Below are 16,517 nucleotides of genomic sequence, written 5' to 3' on the forward strand. Positions count from 1 at the left end.
TTCTGAATGCTGCAGCTGAAGCACAGGACCACATTCCTGAGCATGTCAGGAGTGTTTCAGTTCTGTTGCCCTGCAGCGATCCTGTCACTGTTCCTTCTGTGCCCAGTAATAGGAAGTGCAGTATTAACAAAGAGGATCAGGCTGGAGGCCCAATGAATATGGACTTAACCATGGACTACACTGTCACTGGATCAGTAAAATACTAACTGAGCTACAGGTAACATCACCTGCACATGGGGCCAGCCAAAAGAACAAGGCCCAGTATTTATTCATGATACAGACTAAAATATTTTCAGCTAAGAGAAGCCTGGGAGTTAGCTGAGAGAAAGAAAAAAAAGTCAGGGTTACCAACAACACTGATTTTCCTGACCCTTGAATAGTTAGGGCAAAGTAGCTGGAATGATGCTAATAAGCAGAATATATCAACCGTCAGTTCTGCTTTTTAACACATAAGCATCGAATCTTTAACCCATATGTACGACAAATAGACAGAACTCCAAGGATATTAAACCATAGTACTTTAAAATTTAAATTAATATTAAAATAGGTACATTAAGTTACAAAGGTTGACACTTCTGATTATTTAGATTAGCCATATTGGGAAAAATTATCTTAGCCCAAACATCTGAGAGAGGGGGCAAATTCATAGAGCTCTCTATAAATATACTATTATTAATGTCAATATACGTCTTATTCACAAAGGGAAATTTTATTCAGGACAACCAAAGCTTTAAAGTGAATTGGATTCATTCTCTTTTATAAGAAAATGGTACATGTATTTTATATGTATATAAATTTCCTTAGTAAACCAGGTGTGCTAAACCTGGGCATTCTGTGTTCAGATTAGAGATGCAAATATATTAATTTTTGGATCAAAATATTAGACAAAGTGGGATTTAGTGTTAATTTGGAACTACACAGTAATTTATGTGCCTACTAATTCATAGTGATGTTTCTTCTTAAAATAATCTTAGGACATTGCAGAGAAAAAATTGTAAAAGCAAGTGAGAAGATAAAGTAAATTATAGAAGATTGATGTGACTAAGCAGTACTTAATTTTTTAAGTGAAATTTTTAGATTTTTTTATTTAATTCAAGCTGTTCTAAGAACTGATAAATACAATTTAAAAAAAAAAAAAAAACAACAAAAAAACAAAAAAACAAAAAACCCCCAAAATCCAAACAATTTTGTTTCACACTTACACTTCAATATCTAACTTCATATTTATTTTGAGTGGAAACTCTATTGATAATGGCTTGAAGAGCAAATCTTTTCTTCCAGATTCCACGCAGAGGAACTAGAGCTCTCAGCACACACTAACAATAGGTTCTAAACATATAACATATGAGCCATATAACATGAGCCATATAACAAATGGCTCATGTCCCTTAAAAGTCACTTCTCTCTATTAAAAAAAAAAAAAAAAAAAAAAAAGTTTAAAAAACCCTAAAAAAAAAAAAAAAAGTTTAAAAAACCCTAATGATAAAGCGAAAAGATGTGCATTGCTATTTTTCTCCAACTATTCCCACAATAATATATGTAAGCTCCTCAGGCAAGTAAAACAGAGGTTGGCATAGGACAGAAATTTTATGAGATACTATGAAGTGTTGCTTTGGTTCAAATTGGAATAAAACTTCAAAATACCTATGTTTTCCTGAGGAGAACTATTCCCCAAGTGTTTTTAGACTGAATTGTATTACTAATCATTAGATAATCTGGAATTTAAAACTGTGAGAAAAAGAAGAAAAATCAAAGTGAAAAGACACTTTGAAATGAAAATTGCAATACTGAATGTTTTAACATGGCTTTAATTTCCCTAGTTCTCCTGTAAAAATTAAATTTTGGAGAAAAAGTAATCTTGCAAAGCATTTTTACTTCAGTATATCCGTACTCCTCAGCAGCAAAAGATGGTTTGGATAAAGAATAACAAGTATTAAGAACCCTTACATTTACACAGCCTAGTGTCTCTGAACATCTCCAAACTTCTCAGAAATACAACTGAATCAAAGGTGGAAGGCAAAATGAAAGTAACGCCCTACAATGCTTCTTCCTTTTTCTCTTCTAGCAGCCTACAGAGAACTAAAAATTACATCTATGAAGAGCAAAGTTTTTAAAGGTGAAGAGTATTTTTGAAAATTTAAACTAACCATCCCTGATAATCTTCCCCATCACTGCAGCTACCTTTGTTGACTGAAGGAGGTGAACCTGTCACTACCTGACCTAGTAGTCTATCGTATTACTTCTGCTGCATAACCTCTGCCACAAAGTTTCATGACAAACCTAAATGCAAATATTAAACAGACTTTCTTTTACTCTTTACAGCACAACGAAGTATTCCCAATTTGAGACATCTAGAAACCAAGATTCTTAAATGGGAATACAACTTAAACCAGCTGAGTTTATACTGGTCTGGCCTCCTGCAGTTCACATAATGTGGTACAGACATTGGTGCTTTCAAGACAATATTGTAATCTTCTTTCCTTGGTAATTACACAAGACCATTGATAAACAGATGATTTGTCATAGGAAAACTGAATTTTTGAAAAATCTGTAATACAAGTGCCTGTGAGACCTTCAGTTAAATATAAAGGGTTTACAATATTGCTAAATACTGTGTCCACAATTATTCTGACATCCAGTTTAATCTCCAACACATACACTTGCATGCTGCTTACCACCAAATAAAGCCTCCCAGTTAATAGGATCACTTCATTAGTATGCATGAAAAAAAAAATAATCTAATTATATAGTATCTTGAGTTCTAACCAATTTTAAGATTTATTAGCAGCAAGAATGTTTAAAACAACCTGCATTCTAACGCCACCATTTTTGATTAATTAGAACATATTTAAAAAATAAAATCCTTAAAATCATGCCTTTGACCAGGTGGCAGATGATACAGAAGTTTGCAAAGCTGTTTTCAAATTGTTAACTCCCTTCCTCTCTATTTCAGTTTGGAAAAACTGAACTTCTTACTGAACATACACAAGCACATTTATCGAGCAATAACCACGTTGCCACGTGAAAGAGTTAAGGCTGTTACACATCCTACTGTAACAGAGCTGAAAATCTGTTTCTCTACATGGCATTGGGCATTAAGCTCTTCCAGAAAATTCAGCAATCTTTCTTGAATTCCTACCTTTTCTTTTTTTCCCCTCTTTCTTCTGTGTGAAGATTCTCCTCCATAGCTTCACAGCTACAAAGAAAAAAAGTCTTAATATGAGAAATTTTTCCTTCCCTATTGCTCACCAGGTATTCTGCAGTATAATGCCATGTAGTACCACTTCAGGGAGATTCCTTATCTAAATTAGATACTGTAATAAATTACAAAAGCTAGATTGCAATGGAGCAATCACCATGAAAGGCTCAGAGTAAGTTAGAAGAATAACATTTCTTTTATGGCATTTTTGCTATAGCTTTCTCAAGTGTATTTGGAAGAACTGTTTAAGGCTCTGTTTTCCAACTATACAGGCAAAAATATATTTAAACTAGTCTTATCTTTTGTTTGTTTGTTTTGCCCACCCACACTTGGCTCTCCTGCTTTGTGGCTTCAGCTGAGGCACAGGTGCTTACACAGTGACCCTGCTCATCACACTTATAGCAGTGACAGAGAAAGAAACAAGAAAGGTGCAGATCCTGAAAATTCTGTGCCACTCAGGAGCTTCTAAGGTGCAGGCTCCCATCTGGATATTGCGTACTGCTAGGGTCACAGAGAATTCAAGGCAGGCGAGTTAAGATTTAAGCTTTATACCATAATCTTGAGAAAGCCACAGCAGGTTCTCCTAAACACACACCAGTAACGGAACCACTGCACAATCACTGCTACTGCACCGGCCCTGCAGCAGGTGGAGGAAATCCTCTATTATCTTTGTAATCTGCCTTGACTGCGCTTTATAAAACTAAAGAAGCACAAAGCACCTATGTTAAGACCAGAGAATTGGAACCACTGCTGCCACTTAAATCAACAGCTGAGCTCCCATTAATGTCAGCAGAAATAAGAGTAGGTCTCCCGTTTCTTAACAACCTCTTCAAAATAATGGCAGCAACAAGCATGAGATTGGGTTGACAATCATTTACATGCAAGTGTGACCTTTTTACTCAGTGGTGACATTTGTATCCTATTAGCAAAATACTGTATTGTATTTAAGCAATAATTGCATTTTCTATGGAGACAAACGACATGTAAATCAATAAGTGACGAGGCTGCAGGCCAAGCACATTATTGATTTTCAGTCACATTCATCTCTGAGCTTAATGCTGAGAAAATACAGTATATGCTATGATTTTTTACAAGTTACATCTTTTGGGCCAGATAGAAGTTTTCTGAGAATTAAGAAAGGTTTTCTCCAGTTGAGAGAGAGGAGATTAAAGAGGAGTAAGAATTTCACAGCTGTAATCGAAGTTAACACACAGTATCTTAAAAGCAAATGCTGAATAGATCAATAAAGGCTTGTACGACACCCTTATCATCTACTCAGTTGTTATGGTTGATCAAACTATGCATGCATATCATCTGTATTAAACCAGTGGTTAAATGTAATATCATGCACTGAAACCAACAGAAGGTTTACAGAAATCTTAGTGAGAACCATTCTTACTGCTTTTGCCCTTTGTGAGAAAACCAAATTATTCAAAATCTACCCGAATAGGACCCTGGCAAGTGACAGATATGGAGAAAGGTCTTCCTGACACACGAATAGTGTGTTTCTAAATTTGCTGCATTTTTCAGTCAACAACACAAATTAGAAATTTCAATACAAATCTAGGAAGGGAATAATCTCCCTGTTTTCCTTTTATAAATAAATAAATCAAACTCAAGGGTCAGATTTTCATGGGAATAGGCTATGAGAAGGCCAGGTCTCAGAGGAACATAGCTTTAATTTAAGACCCAGGCTGTCAGTTATTAAGGATACTATATTTTGATACTTAAATGAGAACTGTGGTTTTAAACAAATTAAGTTTTAGAAAACACAAACCTAAATAGTTCATGATTCCTCAGTTCTGTACTGCAGAAAGAAAACCAAGAATAATCTGGAATGCATTCCTTAATGGATCAAAAAAGTGATCACTACTTGGTCTCTCCGAGATGTGCACAAGTGGCCTGAATCTCCTAAAAACAGAGCAGTGAGTGAAGAAAAACTTCAACACAGGCACTCAGCCTCAGACATCCTAGGAAGATACAAGCAACCTTCACTAGCAAAGGTACCAAGTCATCATTTGTGAATGAGACAAGATGTTTAGCTGCTTCTCAGGGTCACAAAAAATAGTAAATTAATTACACTCTAACTGGTACATTATTGAGTAAGAGCACTGGCTTTTTCTAGATCTCTTCCTAAATCATTAATAAGGTCATTCACTGAGAATACTTTAAGAGACTTAGTCAGGCTGATTTGGGATATTTTTCACATAAATTTCTGTGTGACAGCCTTGATTTAATATTATTCTGGTTTTAAGTTCTTTACTGTGGTTGAGTAAATTATGTGAAAGAAAAACTCTTAACACTGTAGCCATAATACCAACAAGCAGGGTTCACCTTCTCCTCTATATCAGGAATAATCCTGCAATATTCTTTCATGCTGACCAAACCTTTCTATACAATATAAAAGGAGCAGACACAGACATTAATTTCCTCCACAATAGCCAATTTTCCTTCCGCTAGAAGTTATTTTGAATATGGATTATACAATCTAAATGCAGTTGTTCAGTATGTAAGACTCCATAAAATCCTACAATTGAACTAACAGGTTAAGACACTTTTCATCTGACTGCACTAAATAATTGATCTACTGGTCCCTTTTTCAGATTTTAAATCACCAAAACAGAAGGAAAAATAAATGTGTTAAGACTTTCCCACTCTCAGTCAGAAAATATATGTAGGTAGTTTGAGTCCCAACAGTAAAAATAATCACATAGAGTATCTTACGGTAATCCATCTGATTTTGAATTAACCACTCAAAAAGCAGTTTATTTTTAAAATATATTTTTAGTTTGCTTGAGAGTTGACTATATAAGTCCCATCTATCAATTCCTGCAGTTCGGGTATTACAGTATGAATAATATATGCCTTTGTCGTGTGAATAAGATAACAGCCTTCACTCTTCAGCGCTCTGCATTACTTGTTCCATAAAACTTGTGACATAAAATAAAATTTTTCTTGAGTAACTGAAAAGGAATTTAGAATAAATGAATTATGAATACAGAGAGAGACACTAATTTTTTTTAAAAGGAAAAAAAAAAAATCCTAACCAAAATATCAAGAATTATGCATTAAATTCAGTGAGGCCCTCATAAGGGCCTAAAGATTTAGCTGAAGCATGGTGTTTTCTCAAAAACACACTTGAATACCTACACTTTTTTAAAGTTACCGCTCCAAGTTTCTTAAGCTCTTATGAGCCTTTTCAGTAGCCAACAACAAACGTAACCCTTGACCTCCTGCATGTGTGAATTCAGATGGATTCAATTCGAGTCACCTTGTCTTATTTTCAAAATTTTGTTTCCTCTATTTATTCTGGAGGCTCTGGCAATCTCCTCCAAAGCATCAGGAAACCACATCTGTTGAAAACAGGTTCCAAAGCTGAGCAGAACACTGATATCATCCAATACACCAGCCCTGGAGTTCCTGTTTGGCAGAATCACGATTTCTATTTCTGAAAAAATTCAAATACTACATTCAAATATCTGGTTCATTCTTCATAATGCAATACTATCGATCTGTCTGGATGCTAACTACAGTACCATATAGCTTTGGCAACATAAAAAAAATCATGAGAAATTGTGAGCTGACAAGAACCACTACCACGTGATTATTTGGCCCAGAACATACAACTGAAACCTCCTCTGTAAGTATTTTTGGCCTGTGGCCTCCCTCCCCCCTTTTTCCTTATGTTGTCAAAAAGAGTAAAGCTAAGTCTTAGCTTTCCCATTTTTCATTACCCCAGACATATTACTTTCTTCTTGGGCCAAAAAGCAGCTGGAGCTTTATTTTCACAGAAGAGTCAGGAAGAAGCCCGGTACGTATTTGTTTTGGACCAAGAACTGTTTATTTTTCTGACTTGTTTTTTCCAGGTTTTAACGTTTGGGTGCACACAGTTATTTGGACTGTCACAACAATTGTTAGAGACAACTCTGTGTTTGATGTATGCCTAAAGATTCATAGAAAGAGCCAGAATTGGAAGACTCAAACAATTACAGGCAAAATTAAAAGAGTTTGGGGCGGGGCAGGGGGGGAGAAGAAAACAAGAGGGGGTTGACCTTTTTTTATTTCAACTTCACATAGCAACAAATGCAAGAAGCACTGAAAACACTGGAAGTGTCAAAATTTTCAAAAGAAAGTATTTGGATTTCTATTTTAAAATGTGTATGTACCTTCATTTTTAAGGGCTTACAAGAGTAAAATGAGATATTTCAGAGAGGACCGTACTTACTAGTAATGCAAAATTATTTTCAAAATTATTTTTCTTTTCCTAAGGCAGAGGAAAATGCAATGCAGGATAACTCAACGTAACTTTCTTGCTGCGTTCTCCTCTGGTAAAATCAGCAATCTAACAACATAGTTTATTCACACAGAGGTAATCAGTATCTCCACAGACCTGTGAACAGCACAGCACTTTCCAAAAAATTTGAGAGCAAGCCTTGGCCCAGTGGTCACAATGAAGAAAGCAGCCCATCATTTTAACAGCAATGGGCTTGGCTTTTAATCTGTTATGGGAAAGAAAATGTCCTTATTTCAGATAGAGAATTCAGTCTTCAGGCCTTGGCTTGACCTTTAAATCACCAGGAACCTGAAGAAATGCCACAGATGGATAATAGTTAATGATGTGCACCAAGTTGCAGTGACTGAAAGAAACAAAGCCATAGTCCTGCACTCTCCTGTTATTCTTGTTAGAAATGGAAAGTCACAAGCACTAAGCAGATGATAACATTTGTTTTAAAGGAAATGTTAATTGAAATTGGCATGCCACTGCTCACAGCTAGGAGAAGGACCCCAAGAGATCAGCGGAAAGAAAAAGAAAATTAAAAAAAATAATAATAAAAAAAAAAAAAAAAAAAAAAGGTGAGAGAGTTTTGCCAGATGAGCACTGACTCCCAGCCAATGATGGGGAGGGGTCCATGTCTGATAATCCATTTTTAACTACAGCAAGATTAACTTTGACCTGAATAGAAAACCATTTCTAAAGTGCAGAAAGCCTATTATCTGCTCTTCTAAGCATATGAGTGGGAGATGAAGAAAATAGTCACAAAAGATCTACATTTTCTTGATTATTTTTTTAAACAGATACTGGGACCTGAAAAACTCAAAATTAGAAAAAAGAAATAAAAATATTCCTTTTAATGCATGACATGTAATGCTTATCACTTAATCATTTCAAAGTGCTGACAGGTTGAATTACAGCCTTCAGTGGCCCAGCAGGATGAATACGTCATGAATCTGAACACCCAAATCCAAATGGTGAAAGATAGCTTTCTCCCTCCCTCCCAATGCATACTGGAGCCCTTAAAAAAACCAACATATTTTAACACCCACTTTTAAGCAGAACACCAAACTAAATCCAATAAAGCCTTTGTTAAAAACTGGTTTTATAGCAGGGGCCAAAGTTGACTTATGGGCAAGCAGTAACCTAAACCAGCCTCATTCTGCATTAGTTACTGCTTAGTAAAGCAGGAGCTTTACAGGGCTGGGGGGGCCCTATAGATACTGAATAGCAGTTATAAACAAAAGATTCAGATACCAGTTACTGCAGTGACTGAGCAAGCAGAGAGACAGAAGAATCTCAGAAAGCTCAGTCCAGCAGCCTGCCAAGCCTGAGCACTGGCATGCCCATGATCAAGAAGTGTGGCATTCTTCCCAGGGATAAAACTCCAAGGGGAAGACTTCTTGAATGTTTGGTTGGGTTTTTTTTCCTGCTATGCTCCATCTTACAGGTATCCTGCAGGCATGAATAACCACTAAGCCTTATGCTGCTCATTTCCCCAGGAGTTTGTTTATTCATGAACACCTATGTGCTTATTCAAGTGCTTAATACACTCAAAAATTTACAAACATCTGAATGTTTTGATGAACTGCACTTAAGAACCCAATCAATGAAAAAATCTTTCACTGACTTCAAAAGTAAGTCCAATTTCAGACAAAGATATGAAACACTATTCTATTCAAGGTAACTGCTTTGATTCAGCAACTAATCTCTGATATTTTGAGGAACATGGTAGATTCCCCCCCCCCACCCCCCTTATAACTTGGAGAATAGTTACTGGCCTTTGGGAAGCAACCTGCTGGACAGCAGTTACAGAAGACAAGTCTGCGTGTCCAGATCTCTAAATAGATTTATTCACATCTCCTGCCATGAAAAAAAAAATCAATGCAACTACAAACTGAAGACAGCGTCGAAGTCACAGCCCCATGGCAGCCCCTCTGTAGGGTGAGAACCCTTGCTGATGTAGCTGGCCTTGGCAGCTGGACAATTCACTTCCTTTGTGCAGCAGGGTTACCCCTTCTCCCAATCATTGTACTGCCTTATTACTCCCAGATGCCCAGACAGCAGGAATGAGTCTGATCCAAAATTCACATTCTTCAGCAGGATGCCTTCATTTATTTTAAACAGGCTACCAGTGAGATTTCCCTAACTTTTGTTCTCTCCTTTGCTCTTCTGCTTTGCTCTTCTTCACCGTGTGAATATGAATGCAAAACACTGGTCTCTTTCCCTTCTTGCACTCTTTTTGCTCTCATTGGGTCTATCCCTGTTTCTAGATTACATTGGCTATGTGTCTGGAATTGAAAACCCATTTCCTCATTGCAAGAGAAAAGCCTCCTTACAATATAAGCATCTCCTAAGCCATTCCAGTGACTTCCAGTAATCACTAATGCATATGAAAATATTGCCATTAGACACCCCCTCCCTGAAAAAAACACATGTAAAAATTCTTAAGACCCGAGACAGTTAAAGTCTTGCAGGTACAGAAAAATAAGAAGTGAATTTGTTGATAAGATCAAAAATAGTTAAATCAATTACTCTGAGTATCAACATATGATTTTTTTTTCCTTCCTTTTCATTACATTCAAGTTGATTAGTAGTTGCAGTATCCATTGTTTAGAGAAGAAATAGGACATACTTTGCTGCCGCTCTTTTCTGACCTGAATGGGCTGTCGTATTTCTAATGTGAATACTCAGTATTGTCTCTTTCCACAGTTTTTGACTCAGCAGTAAAACGATGCTTTTAAGGAAAAGAAGGCCTAAGACCCATGCAGAAAAAAAAAGGATGCATTAGAGCTATGGAAATAATTTGTTTATACCCTAGTGTGCAAGAGCCACTCTCGGACAGGTATATGCATATGACAAAACTCTTTAGGAAATCATCTTCTATAATAGAACATATTTGGAAAGGTAAAGCTGATAACCTATCTGAAGTACATTCAATGAGTTTCTTCCTTCAAGCTTTTATAATTACAGCTTTAAATTCTATGCTTTTTAATGCATTAGACACACCGAGGACATACAACACTCACTTAACATTATACAGAAAGAAAAAAATGAGGTCTTCACAAAAGAACTCAGAAGTGGAATTGGTTTATATTTTACATAACTGCACTGAGCTTCTTTCTGAGAAATAGGAAGAAGAGGGAGAAACGTTGGTAATGGAAAGAAGGATCACCTTTTGCAACATTAGGTCTGTTGAATGTTACTTTCAAATACTACTTTTGACTATGTTTTATTTTGATCAATATTAAATGTGGCTATGTGTAGAAATTAAATTAGTTGGACAGAAAAATCCTAGCCCATAACCTTCAAAAGCTGCATTCCTATAAACTGGAACCTAAGCTTTGATACAGGCACATAAACAGAACATTGCACATCCCACAGCAAGAATTAAGAAGCTCCTGATACAGAATAATTAGAACCTTGCGGAGTGGACAGGTTGAGAATTCAAAAATGCTTATGAGTTTACACAGCTTCCAAACAGATGTAAAGGTAAGGGGTTTCTATTAATCTGTTTTCTAAGATGGTGGAAACTCTGCATTTCCCACCTGCGATTGTCTGCAATGCTTTTTTTTCCCCACTACCTTACTATCAACATTCATCTTCCTTTTTTGTACAGCTCTGAGGGGAAACAGCAGTTACTCTAGAGTACTAAACGAATTCATCCACAGAATACAGTGTACAGTTCTGAGTATCTTGTTGAAAGACTGAGATTATCAGAACTCTGATCACTTTTCAGTGTCTGAAAAAAACACCAAAAAAAACGGAGTACCTTTCCAGAGGTCAGAATAATTATGTGTGCATTTCAAAAAGTGTTTTAAACTTGTGTTATGATGTAAGGGGTTAACAGAACAGTATTTCCATTCAGTTTCTGGCGCTTTCATTATGCCATCAATTATTATAGTGCTGTCTTCTAATAGGAATTTCATCATGTATTCTAACTGGTGTGCAGAGTAATTTAGCAGCCACAACAAATTGAGCTCAGCAGGCTTTATTTCAACAACTACAATGGTGTCAAGTGGTCAGTCCTTCATTTTTATTTTCTGGATATATGAGATGCAAATTGCATGGTCTCTCATTCTAACAGCCAGTCATGGCAAATAGTTACAATTACATTCTAACATACTCTTAACTATGGGTAAACAACATTATCAAGCTGCAGATAGGGCAGTTTGGATCACAAAAAAAAAGATTTATCATAATAAAGAAATTTTTAGATTTTTTTATCTTCATTGACCACAGTCACGTTTTCCTAATCAGAAAAGTAAACACCAGAGTTTGTACTTTGATCTAATGTAGAGAATTTCAATAATTGTATGAATTTTTTCTTTCTTTCTTTCTTTCTAGATCTGCAAGCCTGAAAAGATCAAGTCATCTGCTTCATAAGAAGCTCTGTAGCTAGATTTTAATCACTGCTTAATGGTGGAACACCATGTCCTACTACACAGAACATACAGTGACATCTGCCAAACAGGTATCTGTCGCTATCTGTACAGCAAAAGGGTGCCAGCAGTATTCAGTGTTCTCAGTGACCAACTATCTAATGATGATCAATGTAATTGAGGCCTGATACTCCCCGCAGTTATGGGGATATCTCTCCCTATTCAGATCAGAGAATGTTGAAGCCTTACTGACAACTGATACTGGCCTAATGAAATTAGTGAACATACTGGCACTCTCTTGTGGCTTTAAGGCTTGGAGGACACAACTGGGCCACTGGCAGTTCCCAACAAGCAATGCAAAAACTTAATTAATTATTCAGTTCTTCAGCCAACAGTCTCTTTTCCAAGGGCTTTATTTAGTGAGACCAAACACATTCTTTTATTGTAAGCGCTTTTAACTATTGACTGTTTTATTTTTATTTGGCACTACCGAACAACTTCCTCTGACATATCAGATCTTTGAAGTCCAATCTACTCTTTATAACGCAAAAGTGAAGCTGACACTCCTTCCTCTACTGAATCAGAAAAAAACCAATCGTTCTAAATCAAGCTTCTGCTTCACACACAGATAGAAAACAATGCTGAAATTTGCTATAAGAGAGTTCAAAACATGCAAGCTTTACATTTGCTTTCTGAGCTGGCCAGGTCAGTAAAATTTTAATCACAACACTCATGCTATGAAAACGAACATAAAAAAGAAGAGGCTCACATGCAAACGAACCAAAATCATTCAAAAATACCAACAATCATGAATACTATCAGGAATGTTATTACTTTTTCTGTGTTGCACATCCATATTCTGAGCCTGAAAAGCACCCTGCCCTACAGCAAGCCATTTCTGAAGTCCTGATGAGCTGTAACCACTTGTTTCTATTGCCAGTGTGCCAAGCTATTGACCCATAGCACCTCACAGTTGTTCTCATTTTCAAAGAGTAGCTTGAGGAAGATGCTGATTTTAAATGCCAGATGTATTTTGCTGTTTGCACATGGGAAGCTCTTCTGTGACAAGAATTGGGATGAATTGGTGTATGTAAAAACCAGTGGAAGGCAAAGGGAAGAGGTCAGCTGGTTTCATAGTGGGCTACTGTAGAAAGCAAGAGTGGTTAATCCTCACCCAGACCAGTTTATGTCATATCTGCAGCCTTACTTACACTTACTGTCGCAGCAGTACTTACTCCAATTAGAAGGTTACACACCACTGGATAAAATGGAAGATGTCAGTTAATGAGGTTTTATGTCCTTTGTAGTGGTTTAATTGCGGAGTAATTTGAAAGAATTCTCTTGGAATGTACAACCAAATAAATTACAACAGAACCTGCTTATCTCTACTTAAGTTATCTTTTCCATTCATAGACCAGTCCTCAAACTCCAGACTCTTGTTTCACAGTGTTCTATTTAACTATAAAATGCTTATTGAACAACAGCTAACTAATTTCTTTCCTTTAAGAGCGCACAATGAAACTTTTCTACAGCAGACATTTGTTTAGTATTGGTCTCCTCACCCATATTACATTGAAGATAAACATTAATGTTTGGGAGTCAGTCACCCCACATATGTTCACTCACAACACATCTTCAACAAATATCTTAATGAAGAAACAGACATTTTTCTTTCTTCCGCACTACCACAGCGTGGCTAAGGTCCATCCACCCAACCTCCCCTCTACTGCCAGGACCCTGAAGAAGTGCTATGTAACACTACTAATTCATGCAATATCAACATGAAACTCAATCCTGACTTTACACTGGATAAATTACAAGCAATGGAAAGAATTTCAATAGGTCGCCCAGGGGAAGCAGAATATTTATTTCAACAATGCTCCAATTTCTAAATAGTCCTAAACTAGCTGACAACATGGTAAGATTACACTGCTGATTCGTTGCTATGTTAGCAGATGGTGAGGACCTGTAAAAGCAGAATGCGCTACCACTTGGCTGTTCTAACAAATTAAAACTGAAGTCTTGAAAAGTTAATTCAATCGACAGCAATAACAACAGAAATGTGAAGTTTAGACCTTTGATAAATACAATAATACACATAAATATAATTTTATGGGCACTTATGCCATCTTCTGAGAAATGCAGAGCTGTGGAAGAGTTTTTCTGTGAAGAAGATTTTGGATTTTGTTTTTATACATAACTTCGGTATCAATTCATAGTTCATTTATCATTTTGATATTAAGTCATTATAGCTGCAGATGTCTTCAAGTTCTGGCATGGAACTCAGAAGCTCCAGAAAAGACCTCCAACAAAAAAAATGAAACAGATTGTAAACACCTAAGTAAGTATGATAGCCAGCCTTGAGTGCAAGAGACTTGTCTTTTGATATGTTACATTATTATAGCTCTCTGTCGAATAATTTTCTTAGGAATAAGAGATTTCACTCCTTGGCCCAAATCCCCAAAACATCAAAAGACAGCAATGCTAAGTGACATACTTCAGACTTCATCTCTTGCTGTCTTCATATCACAAACAGGTTATCTACAGCCTTTAATCCACAAATTCCTGCTCTGTGGCCAGAACCATTGCAATATACTCACTGACTGATGCTAACTGAGTATGATTTCTGACCTATTTATAGACTACAGCTATTTTTCTTACAATTACTGCATCTCTTACAGTGTCTGCACATCATACAACAACATCTGAAATGTTTGTTTGTCCGCATGGATTTAGACTGACACTCCTGGTGAAACAGGCGATTATCCCCCTTTTACAGATAAGGCAGGAGGATGATGAGTCTGGTTTTGGTTTTGTTTTGGCTTTCTTTCTTTTAAAAGGCATTTGGATGCCTGTCTGCTCCACAAGACAGTAGTAAGTGCTTCACTAAATACTCATATTTTTACAAGCAAGTTTAAAACACTCTGTATCAAGTCAGATGTTCCTTAACGAAGATGCTTCTGGAAATAGAATTTATGCCTCAGAGCACTAAACAGATCCATACTTTGAAATATGGGCTATGGGAGTACCAGAAGGTCACCCAGGAAGCTCACAGCAGAACAGAAAAGTGAACCACAGCTCTATCAGTCTGCACTCAATCTGCTGAGACAGCCTCTCGCACTTGTCTAATCCCCACCCATTAAAATCTCAGGCCATTCTCTCCCTTTATCTGCTCTCCTCTCTTCCCCTCTCCTGCTTTAAAACTGCCCACTTCACTTTCAAATATCAATTGCCCTTGCTAAACCTTTTAACAAATTACACATGAACAAATAATCACTTAACTCCTTATCATACCTTTTCCTCATAATTTGTCTTTCTGCAGCCCAAAAGCGCTATGGAACTTGCTCGGCATTCCTTTGTGTTTGTACAGCACCTAGAAAACGTCTCACTGATCCACGTTGGCGTTTCTTTGGTAACTGTGGAGATAGAAGTAACAGCAAAAGGACTGAGGATGAAAGAGTCTAATAAGAAAAAACACACACCTATAAAAATTACATCATACTATCCAGACCCATTGAACTCAATGCAATAACTGACTGGGGTTATGTTTCTTCATTGGCTTATTTAATGAGGAAGGAAATCAAAATTTTTCTCCCTGATGCACATGACAACACTCTATTGAATGTCCAAGCTGAAACTCTACTGAGGTAGAAAATGGGGATAGGAAAGAAGCTTTAAGATTGCTTATATAGTGAGGGGGGTTTATCAAGATTTAGAGATAGATTGCCTGGAAGTCTGCTGAGGTATGCTGTGAAACCATACAAATGCCCAAATAGCATGTTAAAATCTGTTAATTTTGATTGATGCTACTATTTGGGCCTGTCCTGGTTTCAGCTGGGATAGAGTTAATTTTCTTCCTAGTAGCTGGTACAGTGCTGTTTTGGATTTAGTATGAGAAGAATGTTGATAACATACTGCTATTTTCAGTTGTTGCTAAGTAGTGTTTAGACTAAGTCAAGGATTTCTCAGCTTCTCACGCTGTGATGGGTTAACCCTGGCTGAACACCAGGTGCCCACCAAAGCCGTTCTATCACTCCCCCATCCTCAGCTGGATAGGGGAGAGAAAATATAACAAAAGGCTGGCGGGTCGAGATAAGGACAGGAGAGATCATTCACTATTACCGTCACGGGCAAAACAGACTCAATTTGCAAAACATACTCAATTTATTACAAATCAACCAGAGCAAGGTAATGAGAAGTAAAATGAAATCTCAGAACACCTTCCCACCACCCCTCCGTTCTTCCCAGGCACAACTACCCTCCCGGATTTCACCACCAAGCCCCCCCAGCGGCACAGGGGGACAGGGATGGGGTTTATGGTCATCACACGTTATTTTCTGCCGCTTCACCTCCTCAGGACGAGGGCTGATCACACTCTTCCCCTGCTCCAGCGTGGGGTCCCACCCACGGGAGACAGTCCTCCACGAACTCCTCCAACGTGGGCCATTCCCACGGGCTGCAGTTCTTCACGAACTGCTCCAGCATGGGTCCATTCCACGGTGTGCAGTCCTTCAGGAGCACACTGCTCCAGCGCGGGTCCCCCACGGGGTCACAAGTCCTGCCAGAAAGCCTGCTCCGTGGGCTCCTCTCTCCACAGATCCGCAGGTCCTGCCAGGAGCCTGCTCCAGCGCAGGGTTCCCACGGGGTCACAGCCTCCTTCGGG

This window comes from Accipiter gentilis, chromosome 26, assembly GCF_929443795.1.
Source record: "Accipiter gentilis chromosome 26, bAccGen1.1, whole genome shotgun sequence".
NCBI lineage: Eukaryota > Metazoa > Chordata > Aves > Accipitriformes > Accipitridae > Astur > Astur gentilis.